The sequence below is a fragment of the Rhinopithecus bieti genome, unplaced genomic scaffold (genome assembly GCF_001698545.2).
Source record: "Rhinopithecus bieti isolate Rb0 unplaced genomic scaffold, ASM169854v2 scaffold_20206, whole genome shotgun sequence".
Classification (NCBI taxonomy): Eukaryota; Metazoa; Chordata; class Mammalia; order Primates; family Cercopithecidae; genus Rhinopithecus; species Rhinopithecus bieti.
In genome coordinates, this window is record NW_016810187.1 from 1,983,483 (window position 1) to 2,011,166 (window position 27,684).

The following is a 27,684-nucleotide window of genomic DNA, read 5'->3' on the forward strand; positions in this document are numbered from 1 at the left end:
TGTATAATATTTGTTATATTATATATTACATAATTAGCAAGAAAAAAATATTACCTGTCCTGACTTCTAATTTTTTTTAAGATTCAAGAAATGATAATACAATTATATTATCTTTTTCTTTGACTCCTTTCACCTTTTGGCACCTTTAAGGTAATAGGTGCTGCCTTGCAGAGAAAGATGAAATGAGAGTATAAATATTATATATAATATGTATACATATTATAATATATATAAGTGTTTAGTGAAGTGCTTGTCAAATTGTAGGTGTTTAGTAAATGGTAGTAACTGTTATTTTCTCCTTCTTAATCCAATAAGTAATAGATACCTCATCAAGCTTTCTATAATCATTAATTCTAATTCCAAATTGTACAGTACAAATTAACTACTGTTATTTATGTTCTTTGTACAAACAAAATCAGTACCAGAAACTCATTTTTCTCACTTAAGTGCATAAAGAAAGTTAATTTAAAAACCTAACATTCAGGTCTCCCTAATTTAAAAGTCTGGTCAGCTATTAAATTCTGCCACAATGTAGATAGAATGTATAGAGAAGAAAAGCCAGTTTATTAGGTTTAAATTGTTGGGTAAAGATGAACTATTTAATTCTCAGCCCATTAATTTTCTGCAAGTGCTGAGTCTGCTTTTTAACAAGGGAAACATCTTAGTGAAGCTGCTACCCAAAGTAAACAGAGAACCTAAAAGGAATACAAAGTCCTTGGGTAGAGAACTATCATTTCTGAATGTGTTAAGTTTGGGGTATCTGATAATTCATTTGGAGAAAATAGCATGTCTTCGTAAATATAAATCTGAGTCACCAGAGAGCACATTAAAGGGAAACGTGCAGAGCACAAACTAAAGATCTTCACCACGCTGGCAGAAACACTGTAAAAGATCAAGGCCTACTTATTAAGTACAGGCTTGTGCATTCTGTGGGCTGAATGTCAATGTTGGCCTTTGGACACTCTGGGGGAATTTTAAAGAAGGGAATAGGGATAGAAAGAATGTTAAATATGATCTCCTTTGGAGAGCTCATCCATGCCTCTTCTTACCCTCCCTTCATCTTTCTCTGCAAGACAGCACCTCTTACCTTAAAAGAGCCAAAAGTTGAAAGGAGTCAAAAGAGAGAGAGAATATAATTACATTATCATTTCCTGAAGCTTAAAAAAAATTAGATGTCTGTACAGTCAATATTTTTCTCTTGCTAATGCCATGCTACCTAATATTGTATGTTACCATTTATTTCATTTAATACTTCAAACGGTCTAGTAAGGAAATGCCTGCTATGCCTTGCCTATTTCTCCTCAAATACCACCATGAACTTCTCACTCATTATACTTCAGTCAGACTGCATTTCTCACCAGCTTGTGCCTAGATTCAGGTCTGCCATATTGCTGTTCCCGCCACTTAGGAAACTCCCCCAGTGTTTGCATGGATAACACTCTTCATTCGGTTAATGACTCAGCCATCTCTTCTGCAAATATTTTCTTGATGATTTAATCTTAATGACCCCTCCATTCTTACCCACGAAATTTTCATCTTTTGGTCCTTTTGAAAATGTCTTCGTTCTACAAATCACTGCCTGAAATTATCTTGTTTAAATTATGTCTACTCATTTATTATTATTTGCTTCCCCAGATTAGAAGGTAGAGTCCATGGGATTAGAACCTTGCTTTCCTTGCTCTTCGCTGTGGTTCTGGTGCTCAGAAGAGGGAGCACGTGGCCTAATAGCAACAATAATATACGCTTGTTGCATTAAAGGATGGCTTTCCGCTTTAGCTAATAACAATTTTAAAAAGCCAAGCCATAGTAAAAATAAATGTATTGTGAAATATAAAAGAGCTGATACTATGTAAGAGCAGAGACTTTAGCAAATTTTTTCTGTGAAGAACCAGATTATAAATATTTGGGTTCTGAGGGCCTTGTAGTTTCTCATAACTACTAAACTCTACCATTGTGGCTTGATTGTATTTCAATAACACATTGCTTACAAAAACAGACAATGGACCACAGTTTGCTAAATTCAGTTGTAGGGTATGGAAATAATGCCCTGACATTTGTGTATAAGTAAAAAGTGACGAATTAACTTAAAATGTGCCAGTAGTTGTGATAAATCTGTACCTGAGGAATCAATTTTTTCCTCGCTCTCTTTTACCCTATTCCAAATAACCAAAAATATATGCAGTTTATGTTTAGACAGGTGGTTCCATTAACTAGATTGTGTGTTTTGTAATAGAATATGGTACTTTTCCCATAAATATAACACTCTTAATAAGTCAGCTAATCAGTTACAAGCAGACATTAAAACCTACCTATGTTTGTTATTCTCCCTTTCCATTGCGCTCCTATCCTAGTTACTAAGTTAGTTTTTCCATGTATTTAGTTATGAACATTCAGAAGAATTATTTAGATGAAGTACTATGTAGATTTTGGCTTTAAATTCACAGCTTCAGTAGGAAGCATTCATAGAACAAAAATAGTATGTTGTACTCTCAGCCAATGCAATTTTCTTGCATGTAAATAATTACTGTTTATTAATTTCTTTGGCTCCATCTACCTAGCTTCATGTTTAAAAAAATCAAGGTTCATAGTGCCACAAAACACTATGAAATAATTGAGACAAGCATTTCACCTCATTAAAGAATATTGCATCAATGACTCAAAAATCACAAAGCTTCAATAACAGAATTGACATCTTCTGCTTGATTATTTGAAAATAATACAGAAAATGTAATAACTGAAAATTCCTGAAAACAAAAGAGTTTTGGATTTTTTTTTATCAACTGTGAATTCTGCTAACAGCTAATTAACATGTTCATCAAATATCATCATATCTTTGAATGAAATTATTGATTTAATATTATTTAACAAGTTAATCTTGTGTACATTTAAAATCCATGCTTTAGATGATCTTACTGCTATTTCCAAAATCTGATGCAGGTAAAATTTTCCTCTTTTCCAGGGGCTTTATTTATCTTGATAATTGATTATTATAGACTTGGATTACACTCTGTTACACTGCTAAATGTTATCTTTGACACTGATATGTATATTTTTTATTTACACATTATAAATATGGCTTATTTTCTGAAATTCAAAGAATATTTCATTTGATCATGTATATTATTCATATTTGAATGAGGAAATATTCTCTAGGTTTCTTCTTCAGGCAGATTGATTCTTTTTACTGAAAATTTGTTGTTTTGTCAGTGTTTTCCAAAGGTCCATTTAATAGTTCATTAAATGGCAATAATTCATATGAATTTCAGCAAAGACTTAAATCTGCCAGATGTTTTATAACATAGTTGACTTCAGCCATTTAGAATGTTATTTATAAATATTTGTCATCTTAAATCTTATCATGAATCTTTTTCACGCCACAATTTTTCTTTGCAAGAAATCAGTTCCTTACATGGTTCTAATTCTTTTTTAGCTAGTTCTTCCTTCTGCAAGCTCATTAGCTTTTCCTAAGTAGATTTGCAGAGCAAAGCCAAAGTTTCCTGTAAAAAAAATCACCATATAACCCTTAAGTTAGTTTTATCCCATTTGTACTATAATAATTAACTACGACCTCAAGAGTTCAGAGATGTAAACGATAGGAATCACATTTTAAAATGTAAAATCCCATTTTAATAAAACAGTGTATGTAACTAATGTTAAATACTTTATAAAAATGTGTTACTTAGTGAAAGATATATCTTCATATATGGAACAGCCAATAATAATATACCTACTGTTGGATAATTAAACTATTAGAACCTGAGGTTACTCTTAGGCAAGGTAAATTGTTCCAAGTTTTATTACCTGAGAATTCAGGTTCTGTGTGGATACTTATTTAGTTGTATTACTTATTTATTGTATTTATTACTTATTTAGATACTTATTTATTGTAAGTCAGCATTGTCAGTGAAATGGAATGCATTTTAATAAAAAATGCATATTTGCTGACTATAAGCAAATAGCAAGTAAATTACTATGTTGAAGTATGGTTTTATCAGAGTCCTGGAAAACTGAGTTCCAAAAATTAATGTACATAATGCTATATTATTTTAAATATGACAGAATGTGTAACTGGTCAGTTCATAGCCCAAAGAGTATTTCTAAAATTGATGCATTTTAGGACTAATATTCTACATGTTTATTTAGAGAATTTTCAGTTATTTAGAGAATTACAGCATAGAACCTGTACCCACAAAAGACTTAGAGACATATGCTTGAAGTGATAAGGAACAGAAAACTTTGCCTGCCCTCTGTTTACCTGATGGCTTTTGCTGAAGAAAATTGCAGTACAAATATTTTAGTTTTCATTAGACATGTTACAGACTATGCCATCAACTGGGAAAACAATCATACAATTTAATATTTTATAGATACATACAGATAAATACATAATGGGATATTTCAATAAACTCCTGCAAAACATGTTTATCTTCAATATTTAGCAGAAATTTTAAATTCAAAGTTTAAAATTCTAAGCATATTATTAGAGGAGATTTTTTAACTTTCAAAATTATTAGAGTTTTTCTGCAAAGTCTGGACTCTCAAACTTGCCTATTTGTTTACTATTATTTGTTCCTCAAGTTTGACACCACCTGGTTGGAGCCAATTATTTTAGCATAACCTTACAGATTAGAGCTATCCTAGCAAACATTCCAGTCTTTTCTTTCTAGGTTACTAACGTGGACATGTCCATCTCTATTATATGAGAATGGCAGGAAAGTTTTTTTTTTTTTTTTTTTGAGGCGGAGTCTCGCTCTGTCGCCCGGGCTGGAGTGCAGTGGCCGGATCTCAGCTCACTGTAAGCTCCGCCTCCCGGATTTACGCCATTCTCCTGCCTCAGCCTCCCGAGTAGCTGGGACTACAGGCGCCCGCCACCTCGCCCGGCTAGCTTTTTTGTATTTTTTTAGTAGAGACGAGGTTTCACCGTGTCAGCCAGGATGGTCTCGATCTCCTGACCTCGTGATCCGCCCGTCTCGGCCTCCCAAAGTGCTGGGATTACAGGCTTGAGCCGCCGCGCCCGGCCGGCAGGAAAGTTTTTAAGCGTATCTCTTTCACTAAATATTGTACTCAGGGTCTATATGTGAAAACGTTTGTGAGGAAGAAAGAATACTATGTTGATTTTATTACATTTTATTTAGATATTGCCTTCAGGGAAATTAGTAAATTATGGACAAGGGTGATATTACAAATATGTAACAACCAATCAAAGTTGACACTAACTATTATGTACCTAGCTGGCTGCATATTAGCTGAGTAACAGCCATAACTACCTGGAATAAATTCATGAGCTCATACCACTCCTCTAAATATTGATAGTCATAAAAATCTGTACCCTTAAAACACACATATTCTGGGTGGTTTTCTTCCTTCCCAATTTGTTTTTGTTTTTTTGTTTTTTGTTTTGGATAAGATTAGATAGATAGATAGATAGATAGATAGATAGATACCATATTCCTGAGGTAGAAATAACTCATAGATTCCTAATGTCAAATGTCTGGGGTCTCATTTCCAGTCTTCATCTTGTAGCTATGTACTCCTCTGTCTCAATAAATTAAAGGAAATACTCAACTTTTGGAATTAGATCTGTCATACAGCAGAACTGCAACATCTTCTCTCACATGTCATGCCTTCTTCTGAGCCCTCCTAACTGTTCCAACCTCTGTCTGTTACCCAGTTTCAAAGCTACTTCCACATTTTCAGGTTTTTTTTTTTTTTTTTTTTTTTTTTTTTTTTTGAGACGGAGTCTCGCTCTGTCGCCCAGGCTGGAGTGCAGTGGCGCGATCTCGGCTCACTGTACCCTCCACCTTCCAGGTTCACGTCATTCTCCTGCCTCAGCCTCCCGAGTAACTGGGACTACAGGCGCCTACCACTATGCCCGGCTAATTTTTTGTTTTTTTTTTTTGTTTTTTGTTTTTTTTTTTGTATTTTAGAAAAGACAGGGTTTTACCATGTTAGCCAGGATGGTCTTGATCTCCATTTTCAGGTATTTTTATAGTAATGCCATACTTCTCTGGTACCAATATTCTGCATCAGTCAATTTTCACACTGCTTTAAAGAACTACCTGAGACTGGGTAATTTATGAATAAAAGAGATTTAATAGACTCACAGTTCTGCAGGCCATACAAGAAGCATGGCTGGGAGACCTCAGAAAACTTAACAGTCTTGGTGGAAGGAGAAGCAGGCACAAGCTTTACATAGTAGAGCAGGAGAGAGAGAGAAAGCAACGGGGGAAGTGCCACACACATTTAAACCATCAGGTGTTATGAGAACTCACTATCACAGGAACAGCAAGAGGGAAATTCATCCAATCACCTCCTACCTGGTCCCTCCCCCAACATTAGGAATTACAATTCAACATGAGATTTGGATGGGGACATATAGCCAACCATATCAGGGACTAACATCCAAACTATAATAGACAGTTAGTTAACCTCTTCAATTTTAACCACTTATTGGAATCGCAGTTAACTTTTCTTGCAAAAAGTTTGACTATTTGAAAAAATACACTAAAAAAAAATTGCTAAAACAGTTCTCACTTTATTTCCTTGCATTTTATATTTTCCTTTCTGACACATATGATAAGAATTATGGTAGGAAATAATCAGACAAAAACATAATTCACATGTCTGAGTGTGTTGCTGGACATATTTTTTCAACTTCTTATTTTAAGTTCAGTGACTACATGTGCAGATTTGTTACATGGGTAAAATGCATGTCCCTTGGGTTTGATGTACAAATGACTTCATTACCCAGGTAGTGAACATAGTACTCGATAGGTAGTTTTTTGAACTTCACCCTCCTCCCACCCTCCACCCTCAAGTGGGCCCTGGTGTCTATTGTTCCCCTCTTGGCATCCATGCGTACTTAATATATAGCTCCCTCTTATATTTAAGAACATGTAGGATTTGGTTTTCTGTTTCTATGTTAATTTATTTAGGATAATGGCTTTCATTTACATCCATGTTGTTGCAAAAATATGATTTTTGTTCTTTTGTATGGCTGCATAGTATTTCTTGGTATACATTTACCACATATTCTTTATCCAGTCTACTCTCAGTGGGCATCTATGTTGATTCCACGTCATTGCCATTGTGAATAGTGCTGTGATGAACACTTGAGCATGCATCTTTTTGGTAAAATGATTTATGTTCCTTTGGTTATATGAGATTGCTGGGTTATGTAGTAGTTCTGTTTTAGACTTTTTGGGAAACGGCTTCCCACAATGAATGAACTAATTTATAGTCCCAGCATCAGCATAAAAGCATTCCCTTTTCTCTGCAACCTTGCCAGCCTCTGATATTTTCTGATTTTTTAATAATAACCATTCTGACTGGTGTGAGGTGATATCTCATTGTGGTTCTGATTTGCATTTCTCTGATGATTGGTGATGTTGAACATTTTTTCATATACTTGTTGGCCATGTATAAATATTCTTATTTAAATTGTTCCCATCTCAATTTTGATCAATATAAAAATTTGCACCTTCTACTGAGTACTTCCTTACATGACAATGAATAATTAGAAGCAAATGTATTATTACATAACACTTTTAGGTATTTTAAAACAAAACTTTAACTTTTTCTATAAATTATTCTTGCTGAAGATTACTGTGATTCTTGCATTTTTTTCTTTTCAGAAACATTCTAAAACATAATAGGCAAGAAAAAATTGCTACAGACACAAGAAATTCTTATCAGATAATGGGCATAGTTTGGGTCAGATACTAACAAAATATTTACATTGATGTTAAAGAAGGAATAGATGAGCTATATTTAAAATGTGCGAGTATTACATATTTAGTGGTAACATAAGACACATGGTAGTTATTTTCTTAAAAGGGTATTTGAAGTTCAGTAGCAATGCTACAAATTGTTAAAATTTTATTGTAAATAAACATTTCTGAGCACTAAAATTCAATTTAATAACTTTCCAGATGGGATCACTTTTAAAGTAAGTTAATTGGAAGTGTAGCTCAATACATTCGATTTAGTTCAGTGTTGAACTCTTGTGACCAAATGAATAATTGAGCCATAGATAGTGATGGCTCACTAAATGATAAAGCAGATCAAAATAATTAATAATTTTTCGACATGATGTATATCTAAATGTGTTATGTCTAAAGTGTGTATGTGTGTATGTGTACAAAATAATTTCAAAACCCAAAAACTAAACAGAACAATTACATGTCATTCACTCTTATATCTAGATCCAACATCATGTCTCATGTTCAAAATACATTCAACTGGATACATTCTAGAACTGTATTAATAATTTCAAGAATTTTACAATGTTTTCTGCAATATTGGGTGTAGGAAGTTGGGGAAGCTTTAAAAATTGCACTATATTGCATTAAGTTCAGAGATTCTTTTGTGTGGTAAGCAAATTTTCAGAATTCACAAAACAGATAATAAAGTAAAATGCTATTGTATACTGCAACTTACTCTGTAATCTTAAATCAGATACAAGAAACTATTGCAAAAATGCCTTTACAGAGATTAAATATTTATGCAAACATCTATATCTTACTGAAAGTAACATCATTAAATTCTTTGAATAATTCACATGTTCAGATACAAGACTGTGAATATAATATTGGGATGTAAACCAGTAAACATATTTTACACAATTTGCAAATAACAGATGTCTTCTTATTTCCTCTTTATTCCATGTCCTTGGAAGAACACACTACTTCCAGCTTTTCCCATTTTATTTAATGAGCTTAATTTTGCTGCTTTTTTCCTTTTATTATTGTGGCATATCACTTGGGAGTGAATTTATTTTGTACTAAAACAGGGTTCATTTAAATTTATCATCTTCTATCCCTAAGAATTAGTGTTTTCATAGAAGAAGTTTACAACGCGTAGACACCAGTCTTCCCATTGTTCTTTATTTTACTGAGAAAGACACAGAAACTGGGCATCTGCAGCCTCTCCCTAGCTAGAACATAGCTCCATCATTCTCCTACAAATTGTATAACATTAAATTAATTGAAAGGAAAAATGTGATTAGGGAAGTCATTCTGATTCTCTTAATTTCCAGTTACCTTCATGGGCAAATTTTATTTTTCTGTATCCCTTTAGAACCTCATTTTGTGTTCAGTGAAAAAAAAGTGTGGATTAAAACATTTTTCCCCAAAAAAGAGGAAGAAAATAAATGTATTGTTCACTGAAAGAAGGTATAGAAAAAATTCTTCTTATGAGTCTTATCTTTTAACTGGAGGGAAAAGGTTTTCTAAAAATAACACCACCCTTGATGCCCTCTGTCCCAACCCACTAAAGCTTGCTTCATCTAATACCTCTGAATCTCATAGTGACCCCTAACTGTAAGTGGGCCTGGAAAACAGCTTACCTTTCTATGCAACTGTATACTAGGTGTCAAACAGAAAGCTTGTTTAGTTGGCCAAGCAACAGGATACTTCACAACTTTATTGACTCCAGTCCATCCATCAAGTTAGTGTCTAAACATCCTTTCTTGCAGGACATCTCTCCTGCTCCGTTGCCTGGGTTAGGTTCTCTGTTCTTCTATTCTGTGATTCTATATTATGTTGAAATTATATTGTCATAACATTTTAACAGTAAATCATAATGATGTATTTGTCAATCTTTCATTAGTTACTAAGCATCATAAAAAAATTATTTACTACTAAATAATTGGAGCTAAGAATAGACTGAACACAAAATAGTCATTGAATACATGTTTCCCAGAAAGAATGAAGAAATTAAAACTGAATAGCTATTTAAAATATCCAGAATATATTAAGTACTTAGTAATTATACCTTCTTTCCTTTTCTGTAACTCTTTTTTTCTNGAAATTATATTGTCATAACATTTTAACAGTAAATCATAATGATGTATTTGTCAATCTTTCATTAGTTACTAAGCATCATAAAAAAATTATTTACTACTAAATAATTGGAGCTAAGAATAGACTGAACACAAAATAGTCATTGAATACATGTTTCCCAGAAAGAATGAAGAAATTAAAACTGAATAGCTATTTAAAATATCCAGAATATATTAAGTACTTAGTAATTATACCTTCTTTCCTTTTTCTGTAACTCTTTTTTTCTTTTCTACATTATCATTGAAACATTAAGAGAAATGTTGAAAAGCTTAAATTTTTTTAGTGATATCAGAAGAAGCATATTTTGAGTTGTGTTTGTTTATAAAGTAATTTTGATTCAGAATTCAAACTGTATTTCTAGTTTCAAATCTTACTTATGGGGAAAATAGAGACACTCAACACATAAAGTTGTAGAGTATAAACAAGATAATCCGAAAAAAAAATTACTGACCTCTATCTCTAACATTACATAAGTAACAAATACACATGAGACCTTTTTTCTATTAGCTTTAAGTGCAACTCTCCATTAAAGTAGATCCAACAACGTAAATGGACAACTTACCATTTAGTCGATATAACATTGACATTATTTATCTGGAAAATGTTACTTTTTGGGGAACAGCTGAACTGGGGGTGAACTCAGAAGAGTTATCAATGATTTGTCCTTAGAGAGACAAGTTCCAGAAGAATAAATTCTGAGAATTAATCTATTCTTAGAGTTGTATACTTATTAATAACCTGAACAAAGCAATTGGAAATTTGCTCATCAGTTTTTGCAGATGATACTAAATGAGACAAGTTTGTTAATGACCCTGAAAGTGAGAAGTTAAATTTTAAACAAATTTAACAAATTGTAAATGAGTTCCTTTCCTAATGCTTAAATGAATAATACATTCATGATGCCATCTTTTTTATAACAAAAGAGACACAAAAAGGTAGAGAGTATGGAAATACTAGCCAGGAGGAAGCACAGAATAGAATTAAAGTCATAATTGGGTATAAGCAGAAAAACTGAGTTAGTGATTTACCCTTTTATTAAAAAAGATTAATGAATTCCTCTAAGTAAATATTGCATTAAAGATGATATTGGTAAGATTACCCAAACTAACCAAAAGGACTAAGCTAACATGTTACTTTGCATTAGTATTCTATCGGTAATATAACATATCAAAACCATTCATAATCCAATCATTTTTGGCAGAAAGTTGACCAGAAAGTTTATAAATATTGAATTACCAAGAGCATTATTTAAAATAAAATTTATATCAGATTTTTCATGATGATTCTTGTCCTTTGTATGTATTATAACTTCAGATATTATTAAGGACAGGACAAATTTTTTTTTTTTCTTTTTTTTTTTTTTTTTTTTTTTTTTTTTTTTTGAGACGGAGTTTCTCTGTGTCACCCAGTCTGGAGTTCGGTGAGACAAAAATAAATTTTAAAGAAAATTTTAAAAGCCAAGGATGCAAAGTTAATTCTCAACAATTGTTTTAGGTAATATTTCTAGTTACATGATATTGAATACATTAATTTATAAACTCACTGGACTTAGTAGTAAACAGTTATAAGCCTCACTTGATTTATCTTATTTAACAATAAAAGGATATAATTCACATGCTTTTGGTAAGTAGTTATTTTCCTGCTATAGTAACAGTGGCTAAACTAATGTACAAAGGAAATAATGCAAAAAATAAAAATATATCCCTCTTCTGACAAAGCCTATTGAGAGACATAAGGTAAGATTCTGGTGGATAGAATCTTCCTTCTGTTGTGTTTTTGAACCTGGTATACAGTCTACTCTTCCTTTTCTTCCCTTCCTTTCTTTTTCCTTCTTCCTTCTTTCCTCCTTTCCTCCCTTTTTCTTTCTTATTGTGATTTTAAATGTTGATTTCAATTAGGGGCCACAATAGGACATTTCATAAAGTCAGATGTATATCTGCTATCACATTTCTTCAGAAACCTTCCTTTTCTACCCGGGGTACATACTATACATTTATTTAAGAAAAATATAGAATATGATTTCATGCATATATTCATGGATAGCTTTACTAAAAACACAAATAATAGTAGCAACAGGTCCATGTCACATTGGAGATAAAATGTTTACTCAGGCAAAAAAAGTATGCATAAAAGCAGTGAAAATCCAAATGCCAAAACATTATTAAAGTATTGGAGCACTGACAACTTAGTTTCTTAGGAATTGGGCTGCTACTGAAATTGTGCATATGCCTGGCAGAAAAGAAAAAATTGCATGACACTTAAATCAGTTTCAGATGAGATATGCCAGATGCCAAATGCCAGGTGAAATATAATTATCAGTTGCAAATCAACTTAGTGGGATGCATTCTAGAATTATTTGTAAGAAATAGAAGGCAATAGAAAATATCAGAGCTCATAAAAGTTAATAATGGTGAAAATCACTTAGTGAAATTTTTATTTAAGGGTGTGTGTGTGTGCTCAAGTGTGTGTGTTTACATGGGTGTCTGTGTGCGTACCCTAGGATATTACATAAAATGTATAAAGTGTGAATTATAGTTAAATAATAAAAGTTAGTACTTTATATAATGAGTAAGCTATGATTTAGGAAACACTTTGATCTCTAGATACGATGGAAAACATTTTGAGGAATCAAAGAGGCCTATTGTTCAAAGGGACTCAAGTTTTCAGAGGTTGAATTAGACTCAATTCAACATGGATAAAAGTGTCTCCATAAATTTAAATCAGATCTATTTTGAAAATGATTTTGGAAAATAATAGGAAATATTAGATTTGGGTCACAGAAAGTGACTGATGCACTTAACAGAAAACAAAGAATCAGAGAGAAGAATTGAATGGTTCTCCGAAAGAGGGAAAATTCAGAACACTATTAAGAAGCACTCTCTCAAAAGTTCAGTGCTATAGGGAGTCACTCCCTGAAGATTAGATTAACAATTTCAAAATCGTTATAAAGTTTTGGCTAGACATAAAGAGAAGGAGAGGAAGAACAGAAGAAAATATTCATCGCATTATCAAGTTCCAAATGATATCTGGAGATGCAGGTAAGGCCTGGACTTGATATATTAGTCAAAAATTAATGAATTTTACAGCCTCCGCCTGCTCCTGGAGTCAGATGATTTGCACTTAGAACAGGCTGTCCCTCTGGAGAAGCGCATGGCTTCACTATTTCTAAAACACACTCATTTACTTTTGAGAGGTTTCCTAGTCTTTATTCAGTCTTAACTTCTTCGCTTAGGTTTTCCTAAGTTTCAAACTCTATACTGACCTCATGCTTTTTAACCTCGCCTCTTGGGCCTTGTGAAGCCATCCTCACAGGATTAATAAGAATTCTGGGCAGAAATATAGTTATAATTAAATATTAATGAGGTTACACTTTGACTCACTTCCTTATAATGGGAAATAATGTCTAACACTAGTGTATTAGGCTGTTCTTGCATTGCTATAAAAGAATACCTGAGATTGAGTAATATATAAGAAAAGAGGTTTAATTGACTTACAGTTCTGCAGGCTGTACAGAAAGCATAGCACTCAGCTTCTGTTGAGAACCTCAGGAAGTTTGCAATCATGGTGGAAGGCGAAGTGGGAGCAGGCATTTCACATAGTAGGAGCAAAAGCAAGGGGGTTGGGGAAGGTACCACAAACTTAAATGACCAGATCTGTGAACTCAGAGCAAGAGCTCACTTATCACCAAGGGGATGGCCCAAGCCATTCATGAGGGATTCACCACCATGATCCAAACACCTCCCAGAAGGGTAGACTTCCACATTGGGGATTACATTTCAACATGATATTTGGGTGGTGACAAATATTCAAACTGCATTAACTAGATACTATTTGCATTCCCATTATTCCTATAAATAGAATCTCCGACATTAGAATTATAGGCCTTTAAGAATTGTTTAAGCAGATCCTGAATTCAGCAGAACAGTTAATGCCGACTAGGTTAAAGACCTCTACAGAGAAACAAAATCTGTAGGAGAATTCAATTTCTTCACCTCCTTGTCCCATGACTTTACCCAGCATTCTGATTAATCAGAAATCTCAATACTTTGGGTCATTCTAAAACTCTGATAAACCCGAGCTCCAAACTCCCTGGAGAGACAGAGTTGAGATTTCCTTCCAGCTCCTCATCTGGCCATCCTACAATTAAACTTCTTCCTCTGCTACAACCCAGTGTCTCAGTGTATTTATTTGACACGTGCATTATGAAATGGACATGTTACAGTTATAATTGCTCCCATATTTTACATTGGGTTACTAGTATTTCTGAAGTTGTCCTTTTTTCAGAATCTTGAGGTGTGTAGCTGGTCTCATTTTTTCTCTACTTATGGGTTCTAACATTCATTTCTGTTTCTAACATATATATTATTCTATATTTAGCCAGTGGGGCAATCTACAATGAGATATCGTAAATGCCATATATCATTTAAACAGACCCTATCCTGACTAGTCTAATTCCACACAAGATAAGTCATTTAAACAGACCCTATCCTGAGTAATCTAATTCCACACAAGAATTCACACAACATCTAAACCAGGCCTTGAATCTACCTATTAGGGGCTACCTGTATTCTGTCTAGTTTACATCATCATATCTGAATCATATTTAGTGCTGTGATTTTATGGACATTCTTCAGAAGCACCCAGCCTGCCCTCCAAAGAATGATCAACAATTAAGGCCTACAGAACTCCCATGTTAAACTGTAGCATCAGTTAGCATAATGTAATATATTCTCTCATGAGAAAAAAATCGTCAGAATTTCTTTCTTTTAGGAGAAATAAATCTTTGAAAGATGTTTTTTTCAGAAAGTTCCAGAAGATACACCAAAATATGTAATTTATAGAAGCCTATGCAAATATACAGAGAAAGATACTAGTTGGACTTATGGAGACACATTTTTTTTAGTCTCATTTCTTCTTTCCTCTGTTCAATGTCTTATGGTCTGTGTATTCATTTGTTTATTTCTTCATTCCTTTTATACAAGTGGTCTATACACTTACAATTCAAGCTTAGGACCCTCACTGAAAGACTGCACATCTTAGGATCACTTGAATAAGCTGCTGTTATTGATCAGCTATACTCCTGGCCTCTCCACTCTATTATTCATAAACAGAGTGGCATTGGTATGTCAATAAAACTCTGATAAAAATATTGAACAATTTATTGAATTATTGAAGTACTAATTTAATGGGGATTTTTTAGACTAAAAATGCCACATAGATTGATGGGAATTATACTGTGGGGTTTTTACATATTTTATATTTTGTAGAATGGCAGTGAGAGACTGTATTGCAAAACTGAGAAACTGCCCATTTTAAACATAATAGGTAACCTAGTAGGAACCTGGATAGATAATATGAACAATGATGGTTGTGAAAGATACAGTATGAGGGCACGTCTAACAGTGTAAAAATATCCTCGCTCATGATCTTACGCTAGGTGCCACATCGTTCCACTTTAGAAAAGTTGAAGGAACCCTACTGAGGGACATTTTCAAAATCTGTTATATCATTCAATCATTTTGTAGATAGTGCAGTCTATTTTCAGACATCTACTGGTAACCTGAGAAAGGCTGACACAAGAACTGACATTCTGCTGGGAGGTATTTGGTCAATGTTAAAATCTTTGTTTTGAATAGGTTAGCAATTGCAAAGTTGAAGGACATGAGGTTAAACAATACAGTCTTATCAGAAGAGATTCTGACAGAACTTATTGTAAACCTGGATACTCAGATAAGTAGTTTATCTGAATTTCAGCACATTTCCTTTGCCATATAGTATGCTGTTGGGAGATAGTTCTTCACTTGTTTCTTAAATTTCTGCGTATCTTCTAAGCAGAAGCCCTAATAACCTTTGTCCCAGAGTATTAACATATTTTCAATGATTTCTGTAAAGTAAAGGACAGATTTGTTTACTGTCTAGTACAATAAAGATGATGTGTTCACCTGGAGCAAAATTAAGAGGCTAGCTTGCAGCCCATTATAAAATATGGGGGTTTCCTAAGCTTGGGTTATGTTGATCTGTGACACAGACACACTATGTATATAGCATTCACCCTGACCCCTCTATGTTGCTCCCATGAGGCTTGGAGCATCAGGGGAGTCAGTCAGTAAGTTAAATTTATGCTACTTGTCATTCTGTGACTAATAAACCCCTTTGTCTCTGACCCAAGTGTCTCATGCCTTCTGCTAGTATCCAGGAAGCTGTTGTTGGTCAATATCTCAGATTCATGTAAGATATGATTTGGAATGAACTGAAGTATAGGAGCTCAAGGCAGTGATTCTGATGGTTATGATATAAATTGCAAAATATATCAGCGTCACACTCACTTTATTTCCGATACTGGCTCATTTAGGGACTAAGCAGTGTCAGTATAGAGGCTCTAGAAAAGTATAACACAGATCTCACTGCTGACCACTTTATGGTTACTATTCAAATGATATAAATGGGAGAACAAGCCAAATCAATTCTTCATAAGCATGCAGGACTCAGTACTGCCCTGAGGTTTTGGGAACTAGGGCAAAGGCACTAAATGATAACTCAAAATGATGTATTGTGGGAATCTGACCCAAACTTATAAGGACTTTGAACTGGAAATATAAACGATTCTTTCTATTTTGAAGATACATTCTGAAAAACTTGTCCACCAGATATCTGGGTTAGGTGAGTTTGATAATTATATGAAAGTACATATGACATAATTATTTTTCAAGGAAGCCATAGCAAAGTCTTCGAAGTAATATTTGACATTTGTCATACAAGTGATATAGTGACAGTATGAAACGTATGTGGACACACTTGGCAGGTTCAAAAGAAAACTGCCACTTCAAAAAAAAAAATCTGCTCTGGGAAAGATGTTATTATCCACTTGCTATAATCGCACCATATTGAATTAATGAAGTTTTACTTTAGTACACTTTATAGACAGTGACCATTATAAAATAATACTGCACTGGTGTTTAATCAACAGTGATAATTTATCATTAAAAATAATAAAATAAAATAAAATATTTTAACTTTATTTGTTCTCCGATGCTTATTCATTCTTTCCGTGGATTCAAGTTTCTAATTAATTTTCCTTCAGTGGAAGAATTTCTGTTAACATATCTTGCAGAAAAAGTTTGCTGGCAGTGAATCCCATTAATTTTTGTTGGAATTATCACAATAGTTTGAAGAAGACCTTATCTCCCTTTCACTTTTGAAAGATAGTTTTCTTACATATAGAGTTCTATGTTGGCATTTTTACTTTTCCAACACTTCAAATTTTCAATCAATTTTCGTATTGTTTGTATCATTTTTGATGAGAAGTCTACTGTAACTTTTATTCTGGTACCTCTATAGATAAAGCATTTTTGTTCTGCAACATATTATCTTAAGTTTTCTGGAATCTTAATATAAAATATTTATGTTTTTATTTGTTTGTTTTAACTTTTGCTTGTATTCATTATGCTTATTGTTGCCTGAGCTTCCTGGACCTGCAGTATGGTGACAATAATTTTGGAGTTTCCTGCCATTACTGTAACACATCAAACATTTCTTCTGTTTTATTCTCACTTATCTCACAATTCCTTGAAGTTTTCATCTATGTTTTGCTTTTGTTTTTTCTTTGATGTTTTTCTTAGAATAATAATTGTGGAAAATTCTATTGATCTGTATTCAGGTTCACTGATTTCCTGGGCATACCAAGTCTACTGATGAGTCAGCTGAAGTTATTCTTCATTTTTGTTACAATATTCAGATTCTGATTTGTAATTACCCTGTAATTATTTCTCTGAATTTGTATCCCTTTGCTTACATTTTCCATCTGCTCTTGCATGTTCTACTTTCTCCATTAGCATTCTTAATATATTACTTACGATTATTTTAATTATCATTGTGATAATTCCAACATCTTTCTCAGACATGGGTCTGGTTCTGATGGTTGCTTAGTTTCTTCAGAATATTTTCTTTTCTTGTTTTTTGTTTGTTTGTTTGTTTGCTTTGCTTGTTTGTTTCAGCATGCCTTATTTTTGGTAGAAAGCTGGACATGTTGTATTGAGTAATGGAAACTGAGAAAACTAGGCCTTTAATATGAATACATATGTTAAACTGGCTAGGAGTTGGGTTGCATTTAATGTTTGCTCAGTTATAGGTGCCAGAGGCTTCAAATTCCTCTTGTAGTCATGCATTTTGTGTCCTATGTTCACTTTGTGCTTTCCTAAGACTTTAGAGAAAGTCTGTATCTTATAGCTCCTTCAGTTATAATTCACTGTTACAATACTGGAGACGCGTTGGCATGGTGACAAGGTTTGGAAGATTAAAGGGGAGCAGTCTGTAGTCTTACAATTAAATCTAATCTTTTACTCAACAAATGTCTCTGGGCTGCGACCTTCACAAGTGTTTCTTCAGTAATATAACCCATTCTCCTCCCCTCTCCACTTTCTACTCCTTTTCCTCCTTTCCCTGACTGAAGCATTCCTAGTCTATTGCCTTGAAGCTTTTGTGACTACTGATTACATATTATGTATGTGTAATATCTATCTATCTATCTATCTATCTATCTATCTATCTATCTATCTACCTACCTACCTACACAGGAAGGCTATAGGGAGTTAAAATAGGAAAAGTGTTCTTTCTTGAGCTGAGTTAAAGATCTAAAGATAAAGATTTGATCCAGAAGGTGAAAAAAATCCTTTTTCTTGGAGAGTAGCCTTGGGTAATAATGAAAAGGTCTTGGGATATTTCACAAGAGATTCTTACCCTCCCCCCACCAGCAAAGGTGAGAGGACTTTTTTTCTGGACTATCACTGTATGAGCTTGATTGGGTTCTCAGAGGTGAAATGCACAATAGTGTGTCCAACTCCCGACCCCAGCCCAAGATTATATGGTCCTTAGGAATTTCTCACTCACACTAATTCACACTTGGCTTCCAACAGTTTATCAAAATCAGCATTTATGTGTTTTTACCATATCTACTAGTTTATGACTCCAGCAGCTTCTGCTCCAAGTCAGCAGATCTTAGCCGTGACTCTCTGAATATACTTTTCTCCTCAGTTTGGGAAAAAGTTTTGGGATGACAGTTCATCGTGTGACCTTAGTTTTTTGATGGCTTAAGAAATTGTTAGTATTCGGTATGTTCAGCTTTTTCTTGTTTTAAGGCAGGGAGTGATAATTTCCAAGCTTTTTTCATGTTAAAATCAAGCTAAAACCAAAATCCAAAGTCATGTTTTAATTTAAATGCTTTATATTTTTCTTTACTATTAACATATACATTAATTAATCATATTCTTTGGTAATCAGGATTTAAGAGAAAAAATAAGTTTCCCACCATTCATGAAAAGTTAAATTTGCCATTTTCTTTGAATATAGCCTAACTTTCCTGCCAACCCTCTTCAACATTTTAGAATAACTTGTGTTTCCTTTAACTCCTCTGAGTCAACCATCCTATTTTCATCTTTTTCTACTCCTAGAAGCCATAATAAGGAACACAATTTAGCAAGTTTTACCATTAAAAGCAATGTGAATAATCCTCTGCAAATTTAGATGTGGGAATGGATAGGTTTGCGAACTTCTCTATAGACACTTGAGGCTGAAATGCATTAAAATACCTGGCCCTTCTTTGCTACCATATTCAAAAAATGAGGTTAAAAAGATATAATGGATTTTGAAGAGAACTGGCAGAGATGATTAAATAGATGGGAGGTATAGCCTGTGGAGAAAGATATAAAGACTTCAATTCTTTCATTTGAAAGTGATCATTTATAACCTGGACCTGAAGTTACAAAGCCATGATAAGAGTATACTAAATGAAAGGGTGGTGCTTTGATTCCTATTTCTAGGAAAATAGAGACTGTGATTTTTTAAATAATATATGCACTAATTGCATAGTTGGTCTAGAGTGAGAAATGAGGCCTACTCTATTTATGCCCTTGAAGAATTATGGTTTTATGACATTATCTTAAGTTTCTTTTATCACAATATTTCTGAATTTATTTTTCCAGGCAATTTCATGATCCTAATTTGGCTTTCTAAATAAGTTTCTTCCAATGAAAAAGAAATACATTGATGGGAAACAAAACGAAGGTTAGCTAGGTAGTTATAATTCCCATGGGAAATTAATTTACTGACCTTCTCTTTAACGAGTTAGTGTTTTATGAATTCGGTTAGCCTATAACAGTCTGTTAGGGCCAAGTAAATAATTCAATCATAAAAAGGAACCTGAAATTGAGATCCTTAAGGACAAAATTATAGGTTAAAAAAAGGAAATCTGACTAGGTAGGTAATCTAGGATTTGCAAATATAAGCTACGTTAGTAATTATTACTTCACATCTGTTACTGCATACTGATGAGGAGACATACTGACCTTGGTATACCAGCAATGCCCAAAATGCAACACAACTAACTTAGCAAAATAAAATTAGCTAAATGCATTATTAATATAATCATTGCTGTGGGCACTAATTAAGATGAAAATTAATTTCAAGACCTGGTATAAGAAAACATCTAATCACATAAATTATCTTTGTTACAGAACACTGTTTGCCTTAGGAAGCCACATTTTTAAAAGAATGGGAATAAACTGCCTCATAAAAATGGTTTTCATAACCATCTAGTTATTGCCTGTGAATACCAATTAAACGCTTTATATAATTTTACATGACAAACATTGTGATCAATAATTATGTAAGGATACTATTCAGAATTTTTTTCAAACTATTTTAAAAATTGGAAAGTTAGCTAAATTGTATAATACATTTAGACACTACACTTTTTGTTTGTAGTTAAGTTTCTAAAAAAACTAATAATTTCCCACTAATTTTCAAAGTTGTCAGTTTCTAAGAGGATATAAAGCAACCCAAGGTAAAAGTAAATCTTTAAAAGATCTGACTTTAAAGGCCTAATTTATAAAGCATTCATTCATTTATTAAATATTAGTTGAATTTCCTCTGACCCATACACCAGAAAATCAAAGTGGAATACATCAAAATCATATGCCTCGTCTCTACCGAAATAAAAACAACCAGATACCTGCCATTCAAGAGATTATAATCCAGTAGGATGGACCAATTAATTCAGTATAAAGTGGTAAGTGATAAAACAGAATCAGAAACATGTTAGTAAGTAAAAGAAATTCAAAAGTTGTTTTAACATCCATTACAGCTCTGTAAAGGAAACTTCCCAGGACATGAATGCATAGATGGAATGAAAATAAGAGTGGTCTTCAAATGTTGCTGGCATGTGAGGAATAAAATTAAGATTAATAGGGTTTTAGAAGTATTAGCAATAAGCAGAGTAGTAGAAAAGAAAATATTCTCAGTCAAAACTGAAAACTAAAAGTAAAAGGAATGGGGAAAAGACAAACAGGTCAGTTTAACAGAAATAGGCATTAAGATGTGAATAAGAGAATATATAGCTCTTTTGATCACATAAAGCAAAATCGCTATTTTTTTTTTTAGAAGAAAGACTCCACAGTATTCATAAGAAGCTGTCTTGGGTCTGCCCATATTATGGCAACAGATACGGCAATAGAAAGAACGGTAAATGAGAATAGTTCTTGTGCTGTCCAGAACAGCAAGAAATTACTGGGAGCGGATCTTGAGTGGATTAAAGAGAAACAACAGAGGTGGGATTTTGATTTTGTATACATATCTTATGCCTAGCCTGAAAGCACAAAGAATTTTTGACTTGTGTATACTTGCCTTTCTGCTACTCCCATAATCACAAGACAGTGTGAATAATTCACTCAATGTGACACCTTGTCTCATTTCAACATCTCTTGTGAGTAACTTCTGGGATGAAGACAGTGGAGCTCATCCTTTTGGTGGTAGTTTAGGAGGGAAACCGGGATGGCAGCAGTTGTGTCACCATGATAGCTTGACCGTTCTTTTTTCATTTAATTACTACCAAGAAGAATGGCTTCCTTTCCCAAATAGGGAGGAAAGAGGAATTTTGTGTCATCTACATCTATTATCTTCTTGAGGAAAATATAGATGTCATTCCTAAGAGAAGTCATTTCTTGAGGAAAAAAAAAGGAAAGAAACAGTGGGAAGACAATTTCTTTCTTCAAGGTTATTAGGGTAAATTTGATCTAAAACTCAAAATATGCATAAAAATCTTCACAAGCTTTGTTAAGACAAGTTGAAGACATTTTGTGTACTTAGTATTTTTTATTATGCATTTCCTATTATCCTCTCAAGCCAGTTTTCCATCAGGCTAAAACCAATTATGCTTCTATGTTTTTGTTTCATTTTGTTTTTAAGTGTCTACAATAACCTAAATTCTGCCAGCACTGATGGTCAGATTTCAGCTTCCCGGTTACTAAATTCACAGCAGTCCTGAAAATCATTTCTCCCACTCCCTCTTCCTTGGACACTTCCCTCCCAAGGTTTTGTGAAAGTATATTCACAGATAAGGACATTTATAACTGCCTGTTTTGTTTTGAGGCATGCACTTGAGATACTTCCCAGAAATGGAAAATTATATTTTTAGCCTCTCCATACTCAACAATGGCTGATAGTGTATTGGGAGAAAAGAAAGGTTGGTATGAAAGCATAAAGCACCTAGACGTGAGCTGATAGTGCTTTTAGGAAGTAAGGGAGAGAGAGATGTAGGTAACCTTGATGTGTTTGGTTAGTGGTACTTCCTTTCCCCTCCACCTTTACTATGTCCCCTGAAAGATCCCGGTGCCGAGGAGATTCTAAGACTATCTTCACAAATTCTGTAGGGTATCCAGTGGTTTGTAAAAATCACAGGAGAATTACAAGGTGAATAACTATTTTTAGTGAGTTATGTCATGGAATATGATTTGATCCCTTGTTCCAGCATCAAACAATATGATATCATGGGAAATAAATGAAATTATTTATTGAAATTTGTTCTGTTATCTCATACTTTGATTATATTTATTTTTAACAAAGAGATTATGGAAAAAATTGCACTTTTTGCTTATCCATTGCTCAAATAATTTTAACGCATTGGCTTTTCTTCAATATACCGACTGGTTGGAATGAAGAAAGATAAAGATTTCAGGAGCTAATAAAATATTCCTTTTTTCTATTGTTGAAAGGATTTTTAGACTGTATTCCCAAAGACAGATAAATAAAATTGGAAATATAAAATGCATCTTGTTAGTCTAATTATTTCCTCACAGACGTTTCTGACTCTTGTGAAAAATTGGTATAAAATTGACCTACTAGTATTTTCCTACAGCCTGATGAAAATGTTGAAAAGAAACATTATTTGAAATTGGTTTGGTTAAAAGGTTTACAATTAAAGCCTTCATTCAATAAAGTGCATCACATGGCAAGTAGGAGGGGTCTAGTGTTCCAAGAATTAGGATTTTAAATTTGAGCTATTTATATTAAAACGGTATTTTATATCTGTCGAAAATGATGTTCGTTGGTATCAAATCCTGATTGCTAATTTTCTGCAAAATAAATGAAAATAGAAATTTTTTTTGGCTGAAAAAGTCTAGGTCTGATTGTGGAAAAGCATCAGGAATTGGACATACCCAACAGGCAACCAGCAGCAGGACTCTAATCAAGAAAAATTATAATCAGTTTTCCGGAAGAAAAAAAAGTTCTACATGCAGCAGAATACTAAATCTATGTCTCTGTTTGTGTGTGTGTGTGTGTGTGGTTTTTTTTCTTTTCTTTTCTTCATTGAAGTTAGTGGACTGACTCCACAAATTCAGTTTTTATTCACTCCTAAACAAACTGAATTTTCTTCCTTAGTATAAAAAAAGAGAAAAGAAAAAATATTCTCCTGAGTTCATTTCCATTTTAATTACCCACTTTGAAGAAGCTGATATTATTTGACTACTACCAATTACCCCTTAGTTTCTTATTGTCACTCTCCTCTTTTTACATCTTTTCTTCCACCGACTCTTTATTTGTACGTATTTCTCACGGTTATAAATTTAGTTTTCTCTCTTTACATACTCCTACTAGAGGAAATTATCCATGATGACTTTATCTATTGCCAAAATTTTAGTAGCTTTCAAACCTATGCTTTCAGACCTAATTCTCCTCTGAGTTTCATACCCAAATTTTACTCTACATTGAATTGAGCAGAGATGGCTCAAACACACCAGACCAAGGATGAGCTCATCATCTGCATCCATGCCTCCAAACTGCTGCTCAGCCCAAATATTCCATAGACATAATTTTTCCAGGAATAAATTGTTGTTATTTTCAAATACCTCTCCATGAACAGCGATCTGTTGTCTGGCACTAATTTGTCATTTGTGAATCAAAAATGACATCCCACTTCTGGCCTTGTTTTCTGGCCTTTGTTTTCTCCCACCCAAAAGATTAAAATGTTCTCTTAACTAGTCTTTGTTTTTCTACTTTCTCTCCACCTCAAAGTGTCTAAAGCAGTCTTTCTTTCATTTTTTCATTCTTCATTGTAAGAAAAAAAAATTATTCCATTAAATCTACATTGCTTTCAGTCTAAATCTATACATAGTCAGAGTTCTACATGGATAAGCCTACACATGTAGGATTCATTTTTTGTTGTCCCCACCCACCTCGCCTCACAAACCTCTGTTATGTTTAATACATAAGGCATATTAGGTTCCTTGCATTCAAACAGTAATTTAGGCACCTTCTCCACTTTATGACTTTGGACATGAAGCTATTTATTTCAAGAAAATACCTGTCTCACGTATTTTTAATTCACATCCATAATCACTAATAGGATGTGATGAGATAACAGGAGACAAAATTGAGACAATGTAGATTAGCTTGCTACTACTCTAACATTTAGTATTATTTTATTCCACTTTCAATTTCTACTTGAAATTTCTTGCTGTTTAGTTATCTCTATTAATTTTCGTAGGCCCTAAAGTTAAAGGAGTTTAATAGAAATCTTAGGAATTGATCTCTCCAAATGAACATCAGAGTTAAATGGATCTAAATTATTATCCAGATGATTGCTTCTGAAGTTTAAGGAGCATAGAGACTTGTTAAATCATTATTTTTGATAGAGTAGGTTTGGGATGGGGCCTAAGATTTTATTTTAATTAGTTCCCAGGTGATAACAACATTGCTGATCTAAGGACTGTATTTTAAACAGTAAGAGTCTAAAATGACCTTTCTTAAACTTCAGTATTTACAAAATTAATCATATAGACTTGTTAGATATGAAGACTTTAGAGCCCCAAGACACAGAGATTCCAATCCATTATGTCCAGAATATCCATATTTTAATAAACTCCTATTTGTGAATTGAAATTAGAGAAAAAGTTGCCTTGAGAAAAAATAGATGATATGCGTTCTTGTTGAATTAAAGGTTAGCTTTATCATCACATGGTTCTGTTTGCAGAATTAATAACATGAGGATCGATACTTTTCACTATCACAGCATTAGAAAGTTAAATAGTAAGATAATGCCCTTTCCTTAAACTTGTTTATACAGAGTAAATTTAAAATGTTCACATGCATTCCAAAGAAAGAAAGTAACTCAAGTTACAAGGACCATTTTTAAAATGTAATACTTTTAGAACATTTTCAATATCACACTACTTTTAAACAGTTGCAATAAACATTTTCTAACAGTACATTGAGTTGGAATTGCTATATTATTTCAAAAGAACAAAAGTTCAGGCTGGTTAAAGTAAAGATGTCCACTTTTAAAGACATATGTTAAATCAACAGAAAAACTTTCTTACAGAACTATATGAAAAATCCTCTACATAACTATGCTACAAAAAAAGTGTGTGTATTATATATACACATATTTGTGTGCATGTATATTACATATATGCATATAAATCCTATTTGCATTTGGCTACAGATAAGGAATAAGCAGGAAGTCCAAAGAAGGATGGATTCAGAAAGACTATGTAGAAACTCCTTACATTAGTTCAGATAAAAGATGATAATGGCTAGGGCAGGGTGGTGACTGTAGTAGATGGAGAGGAAAAAACAGAATTACGAAATCCTATAGGTAGAATCAACAAAAGCTAATTTTTTTTTTTTTTGGTTGCACAATGTAAAGGAGTTAATTTCTGAACTTAGTAAATTTGATATGCTAATAAAACATGCAAACAGGGATAGAAGGGCTTAGAAATTTTGAGAGAAGACTGAGAGATGGTTTTCAAAGTCAGCGATATCTAAATGGAAACTGGGAACCATTTCCCAATTACCATTTTTACAAGTAACCAAATGGATTCAATCATCTGGGAAAATACAGACAACAAAACACAAAGAGCATCTGACATGCAGCTATCACTATTGTCAACATTTGTTTTATTTATTTATTTATTTATTTTATTATTTTTTGAGACAGGGTCTTGCTCTGTCACCAAGGTTGGAGTGCAGTAATGCAATCATATCTTGCTTCAGTCTCCCAAGTAGCTAAGACTACAGGCACATGTCACTTAGATAATATGAAGTTTTTTTTGTAAAGAGGGTGTCTTGTTCTGTTTCTAGGCTGGTCTCAAACTCCTGGCCTCAAGTGATCCTCCCACTTTGGCCTCCTAAAGTGATAGGATTACAGGTATGAGCCACCATACCTGGCCCACTTGCCAGCATTTGAGGGCAGAATTGAGATGAGCAAAGAAGATGGGAATGTATTTTCCCATAAAGTTTTTTTTTTTTTTTTTTTTTTTTTTTGAGACAGAGTCTCACTCTGTCACCCAGGCTGGAGTGCAGTGGCAGGATCTTGGCTCACTGCAACTTCCACCTCCTGGGTTCAATCGATTCTCCTGTCTCATCCTCCCAAGTACCTCGGACAACATGCATGCGTCACCACGTCCAGCTAATTTTTGTATTTTTAGTAGAGACAGTTTCATCATGTTGGCCAGGATGGTCTCAATCTCTTGAACTTGTGATCTGCCCGCCTCGGAAAGTTTTTAAAAATTCAATTGAAGGTTATGTTTTGGTTGGCAAGAGAGGGGAGTATGTAAATGAGAACCCCTCACCATTCCTTCTCCTTCAAGTGTTGGCTTAAATGGGAATTTAATTCCTTTCCAGATGATAACAATTTTTTTTTTCCTTTTTTAAATGTTTTCCCCTGTAAAGACTTTTGTTATTTGGCCAAAAGATTACTTCTTACCTGACCTAGGCATATTATACTTCTAGCTAATTTTTGAAAGGACTTTTAGTCTAGCCTGTCTCCCAAGTTTCTGTCCTCACTAATGTATATCTCTGCTGCCTTCCAGTCTTGTTACAAGTAAAAGTAATTATACATATTAGAAGTCATAATATTTTTACAAGTAACCAAGAAATTAGAAGTGTCTGCAGCAAAGCAACCATTAGCAGAAAAGCAAACAATTCAATCATGCCGATCTTTGGTTTAATGGAAATCACAACTGATAAGAAAATGAGAGATTATTACACAGCCTGATGAAAGAACTCTTCTGCTTTTCATAAAATATTTCTCCTTGATGAAAGAACCAGGATACTGAAGGATACCAATAACACAAAGAAACCATAAACCTTTTGTAATTCTTGAAGTCGAATTCTCCCAGCAGAGGAATTGTATTTTATTATGGGTTAGTAATAGCCATGCAGAGAAATCACTCACAAAAAAATAGCAATGCACTTCGGGAGGATGATCAGTTATCGCACACACTAAGTGGGTCAGAAGTGCTTCTATCTGTTTCTGCCCACATCTGCTGCAAATGTCTGCATAAGATTTGCATTCAGACTCCTTATATAATAAGTAATTAAATTTCAAATGACTGTTCGTATTTTTAAGCTGCAAGTGGAGTTGAACATGTAATTATTACTTATACTATATTTATTTTCTATATAATTAATATATACACACAGTTAAAAGCTAATAGTGCAGACTTAGAATAAAAGTAACAGCCTGCTTCGCAACTTAAGTCTCTTTTTTAAAAGGCAGTCATGGGGGGCG